This window comes from Humulus lupulus, chromosome 3, assembly GCF_963169125.1.
Source record: "Humulus lupulus chromosome 3, drHumLupu1.1, whole genome shotgun sequence".
Lineage (NCBI taxonomy): Eukaryota > Viridiplantae > Streptophyta > Magnoliopsida > Rosales > Cannabaceae > Humulus > Humulus lupulus.
The window spans coordinates 34,248,657-34,255,577 of record NC_084795.1 but is presented as its reverse complement, the minus strand read 5'-3'; positions in this window follow the sequence as shown (position 1 = coordinate 34,255,577).

Sequence of the window (6,921 nt, the reverse complement as noted above, 5' to 3'; positions counted from 1 at the left end):
CTCACTTATTATAATAATATCATAATAAACATATAATATAATATATGATGAATTAGCAACAAATTGTTTTTTTAAAAAAACTAGCAAGAAACTTAAATTTAAAATATAATATTTAATATTACATTAAACATATAATATATAATCTCTTGTTGTTACTTCCAAATTCAAAAACTAGAACAAACATAAACTTAAACAAAAATAAATAAATTATTTAATTAAAATAAGATATTTATTTGAAATTTATATGATATTAATATAAGTTTAATAAAAATAATTAATAAATTCTATAAATAAAACTAAATAAACGTGCACATTGCACATTGCTTGTATCTAGTATAAAGATAAAGTGTGTAGATAACAGAAATTCTTGATTTTAATGATTTTTTATTTTTTTCCGCTAACTTTAACGGAATATTCTTATATTTAACAGTAGATTGTAAACATGACATGACTTAAACTTAAATAAATAAATAATTAAACAAATTTAAATAAAATATTTTTTAGATATTTTACAATGATAATTATTTAAAAAAAATAAAACAATACATTTTTTAACTTAAATAAAATTTAATTAAACTTAAACTTAAACTTAAACTTAATATCTATTATATATAAAAGTGTGTAGATAACGGAAATTCTTAGTTTTAATGGTTTTTTATTTTTTTAATGTCAACTTTAACGAAATATTCTTATATTTAACAATAGTTTGTAAATATCACTTAAACTTAAATAAAATAAAATATGATATTTTTGAGATATTTTATCATGATAATTATTTAAAAAATAATAAATAATTAAACAAATTAAAATAGCATATTTTTTAGATATTTTACAATGATAATTATTTAAAAATAATAAAATCATATGTTTTATAACTTAAATAAAATTTAATTAAACTTAAACTTAATTCACTTATTAGAATAATATCATATTAAACATATAATATAATTTACTGTCAATTAGCAACAAATTGTTTTTTTAAAAAAACTAGCAAGAAACTTAAATTTAAAATTCACCTATAATATTTAATATTACATTAAACATATAGTATATAATCTTTTGTTATCACTCTCAAATTAAAAAACTAGAACCAATATAAACTTAAACTTCAACAAAAATAAATAAATTATTTAATTAAAACACAATATTTATTTAAAATTTATATGACATTAATATAAATTTAATAAAAATAATTAATAAATTCTATAAATAAAACTAAGAATTGTATCTAGTTATATTAAACATATAATATATAATCATTTGTTGTCACTCCCAAATTCAAAAATTAGAACAAACATAAACTTAAACAAAAATTAATTAATTAAAATATGATATTTTAAAGATATTTTATGATAATTTAAATAATTAAATCATATTTATTTAAAAATAATACATATCATTTTTTTGATCTTATAAATTTGTTTGATAATTTGTTTTTTTATCAAGTGATTATAGCTATTTCTCTTCATTAAATTCACCAAAGGATATTGCGAGATTCATTATACTACTATCTACACTGTAACTTTTTCTATTCTTTTTTTATTTATATTATTAATTTCTTTTTAAATATTATTGTATTTTATATATATGTCATGTAGCCATGTAAATGTATATTTATATCAACGTTGTGTTTAGATGTCATAAATGTAGAGATTATACTATAAAATTATAATTTATTCTATTATATATATTAAAAAAAACAGTGAACCAGTTTTTATTAAAATTATAGACAACGTTTACCACCTTAAAACTAAGCAAATGCGCATTGCACATTGCTTTTACTTAGTAACTTTTTATAATTGTGTAATTTTTAATTGATCAATCAAATCTAATTACCCAATAAAATTTGTAACTTTCTATAATTTTGTAATTACTACTTCATTACATCAATCAAATGTATATCAATCAATTAACATGAAATTAATTATTAATAAACTACAAATATAACATTAGGCCACAAAAATATATTATTTTGCAAATATTGGACAAAATTGCCTCTTTTATTATGAGCCTGTCAGTCTCAAGCTCCCTATCAACCACAATGGCACTACCATCACCACCACTTCCCCACGATAACAAAGCACCACCTCAATACTACCGCTGCTATTAACACTGTCCTTGCCATTAACGCTGACATTTCAAATTAACATTGAAGCACCCCATCAAAGCACCAATCTATTTTTAAGAACATTCACTTAAAACACTAATTTTAAAGGTTTGAAACACATCTATGTATGATTTATTGGTTTTGCTCGCATTTTTTTTTCAAATTTAAAACTCTGAAAAATCTGCAAAATTTTGAACAAAACGATACTTTTGCAATGCATTTTGCGATGCTCCAACGGTGCTTTTATGATGTTAACAATGCTTTAATGATTGTATCATAAAAACTTGATTTTAAGCACACACAAAAATGATGTTTAACGATGCATTTGCAATGGTATTGTGAAAACTTGATTTTTGGCTAAAAACAATACTTAACGATGGTTTTGTAATGGTTTGAGATGAAATTTGATGAGGCATAAATTTTGACTCGAATGTCAGTTTGAGGTTATTTTTTTGTTGAATTTTAGCATAGTTTTTCGATATCTACACGTTTAAACTGTGTAGAATCTTAAATTTGGGATGTATAGAACATAAAATTTCGAGATCTGTCTGTTTGAGGCCATAATAAAGTTTGAATCCTTAATCATTGAAATTTTATCTTCTATGCACTCTAAATTTAAGGTTCTATACATTCTAAACATGTAGATCTCAAAGAAAATAATACCAGAATTCAACAACAAAAAATCACCTCAAACTGATATCTGAGTGAAAAGTTATGTCTTACCAAAGTTTTCATCAAATGTCATCGTTAAGCATCATTTTTTGCCAAAAAATAAGTTTCCATGGCACTAATACAAATGAATCGTTAAGCATTGCATATACATAATTAAGCATCGTTTTTTTTTTTTTTGCCTAAAAATCAAGTTTTCACGACACTATCATTAAAGCATCGCAAAAGTATTGTTATATTCAAAATTTTGCAAGTTTTCAGAGCTTTAGATCTATAAAAAAAATACGAGTAAAGCCAATAAATCATACATAGATGTGTTTGAAACTCTTAAATTAATGTTTTTAATTGAATATTATTGGGGATTTAAGTTTTTTTTTTAAATCATTAAAAAAATAGATTGGTGCTTTGATGGGGTGTTTCAATGGTGATGAGAGGTAGTGACATTAATGACGAGGACGATGTTAATAACTGTGGCAGCATTGAGGTGATACTTTGTTGTCGTGGAGAGTGGTGGTGGTGATGCATTGTGGTAGAGAAAGAGCTTGAGAGATAGCCTGAGAGAGAGAAGGTTGTTAATGGGAGGGGCAATTTTGTCCAATATTTATTAAATGACGTATTTTTCTGGTGTTTAATTATGTTGACATATTTTATAATTATGGTATACTAAGAAGCATAAAGCCTCAATATTTCCAAATAAAATTCAAATATCTAAACTAGTTACAATAATATAAATTAAAATATTTATTATAATAAACAATCATATATCTAAAAAAAATAACTCATCAAAACATTAAAAAAAAGTTTACAATTTGTGATTTATAAACCTAATTGTATATAATGATAAAAATAATAAAAAATTAAGAGTAAATGACACATTACAAGCTAAATTGTTTATAATAATAATAAAGAAATAAAATTTATTTATTTATTGATATTATTTTGTTAAAAAAACCATCATAGTAATAAAAAAAATCAACAAAAATGTTTATAAAGTCAATCATACAATACCAAATTAAGAAAAATAGCCAATAATAATAATTTGCCAATACCTTTATGTTGACGCGGTTTTTCGCCAACGGTGTATTAAGAAAAATAATAAGGTTGATTAGTGCTTAATAATAAACCAAAATAAGAAATAAACTCTCAAAGACACAGATCTTTTTACGTGGTTCAGTGGTTAAAATCCACCTTGTTGACGCGATTCTTCGTCAATAGGTAATTATACGAATAAGTAGGATGGATTAGTGCAAATTGGTGAACCGTAATATGAGAATAATTATATTCTAGACTTGAGAAACTAATAGCATGGGAAGATGGTCACTCCTTTCTTATTAGGTGGTTCGAAGGTTAAAATCCATCTAGTCCACCAGTCAATATTATCTCTTGACTATTTCTTATAGAGTGTTTCTTTACAAAAATATCTCAACCCCTGCACTACCCAGGGTCTTGGTATTTATAGGAAGAAGATATCTGGGTTGGCAATGGGGTCATCCCGTGATCTCTTTACCCTTCACGTCATCTCTGTGGCGCTGATGAATAATTCTTAAACCTTGCAGTGAAGTGAGGTCTAATTAACAGGTAAGGATGGGTAATGGGCCGCATGGCCCAAATCAGACACCGGTTGACAGAATACGCACGTTTATACTGCGCATCCGAGAAATCAGGAATAAAACAGACATGTGATGTCTGATATATGCACGTTTATATTGCGTGGTTGACTTTACAAGGATTTAGGTGTCAGATCTCTGCCGCATTCGAAGCTTAATGTGGCGCTAGCTCGTGACACTCATACTGCTGACACGATGCCTTCGAGTAGCAGTTAACTCTCTAATCAGCTCGGGCTGGATAGATGAAGGCCCGTAACAAACAGCTCCGGGTGGACGATTTACACGTGGCAGATCGAATTAGGCCATTTTCTAGCTCGCCAATAGTGCGCGGATATTTTGGGCGTACATACCTAGTCCACGAGTCTATATTATTACTGTTTTTCTCTCTCTATTTTGGCAAAGTTTCAGTATTACAGAATAATCATCCCTTTTCTAGCCCAATATTCACAATATTTATAGAGAAATTTCATGGACAAGTTCGGGTAACCGCATGAGTCAATCACGGATTTACATATTTATTATATTTAATATAAATTATTCCCATTTTTACTAGGATATGATCTGATCACGAAATAAATGTCTCCTAATATCTGGGACATTAAATATTACAGGCTGGCCATAAATGATTATATATAAGTACCCGAGTCTTTGGGGATTCGTGGGTACGCAATATATTCGAATTACCACGAGCTGGATATCTCTCCGATCTCGTACTTCGGCAACCATTTGAATATCATGAGCTTATGCTTCACAACCTTCATGTTTGTAGCTCGGGTTAAACCTAAGACGCCCGACATCACTCGTGCCCAGGTGAAACCGGAGTTGCTTACGTGGATAATAAGCAGACATCATTTCCTTGGTCATTTCTCCGCATATTTATTTGCCAGCTGTACCTGAGCTGAGTGAAGGACTAATGCTGAAATTAGGGTACAACATTTGCCCCCCAAGTCCTTGCTCATGGTTCATGATGTCACCTTCTAACCTACACAGTAGGGACTTTTAGACTTCTGCTGCATTAAACCATGCATGCCAATTACTCAAGTATTGGACACGTGGTATACCGCAATTGGTGTCTATTCGGGTTTTCGAGGACTGCAATAATTGTCTTGTCACCTTTTTGCTGCTGTTTTGTCTTTTCAACCCTAGCCTTTAGATCTTGTGGTAACCAAATCGAATGGTTCAAATTTGCTTATACCGTTTACGTATAAATAGGGGAAACACTTTTCAGATTTCACCACCTTTCATTTGAAAACTTTCTTATATTTTCTTCTTCACTTCTGATCCCTCTTCTTTCTCAGAAAACCCAGAAACCGTTCATTGCGCTTAGTTGTCCGGAGGTCTAACCAGTTATCCAGAGGTCTTCCAGGAACTTTTCCTTGCAAAGCTTACTTCCTTTCTGCTGAAGAATACACTATAAGTGCCTTGTCTATTGATTTCGAAGAAACTTTTTTTTTCTTTTTATGCCCATTCACACTCCACCGTAGTCCTTATTAGGTTGTTCTCCAAATGTTTTTGGCACATAGGCTTCGACTTAGGTTTACTGAGTATGTCTTAAAATATCTCTAGAACTATGATATTCATAAAACTGGGTAATTTCTAGGTAAACCTGGGTAATTTATGGTGAATTTTAGGAAATACCCATTCGGGATAAAGAAGGTGAAAAGTTTTTAGGGTTTGAAACTAGGTTGCTTAAGGGTCACGCTTCTTGGGTGGTTTTGCACTAAACCGCCCCCAAGGGAAGTAGTGGTCTGACACTCTGACACACAAATCCCTAAATATCAAGGTTTGTTAGAAAATTGAGGCGCGTAATCTAGGATAGTGTGTGGCATCACGCAACGGGCTAAGACTAACTCAGCTCGAATATCAAAGACAACATCCCCTCTGTACTTCCGTGCCAAAAACACTCTTACGTCGCCTACTAAGTAACTTGTCATTCTTATTCGTTAGGCGATCTGATGGCTCCCAAGAAGAACGCACCCAGCTCGTCTACCCAGAAAACAAACAAAGGGAAAGAGATCGCCTCAGAATCTCCCATTCCTCACTTCGGCCCAGTGGTGTAGAGGGAAGTTGTGGTTGACCCCAACTCTTTCTTCGAGGCAAAGACAATCGCTTCTAAGATTACGACCCAAAGAAGGGTCAACAAAATTATGCTGAGCCATAACATTGAGGTTGGGACCGGAGTCCTTATTGCCTGACCTGCGTTCGAAGGGGAACGGAGCTGCTCCCCTCTCCAGGACGACTTCGCGGCCTGGAATGATGAACATTTGAAGGCAGGGGCCTTCCTTCCCCTGGACCAATACTTTGCCGACTTCCTAAATTATGTGAAGTTGGAACCTTTTTAGCTCCCCCAAGATTCTTACAGGCTTTTGGCGGGGATGAAATACTTATTTTTGAAGCACGAGTGGAAGGTCCCTACTCCGGCATATATATACTGTACTTTTTTTTGCCTAAAAGCTAGCCCGAAACAAAAGGGTTGAGGTGACGGGTTCCACTACCTAACCAGATTCCCAAACTCTGCTCCGGTCATCGAGCTCCCAA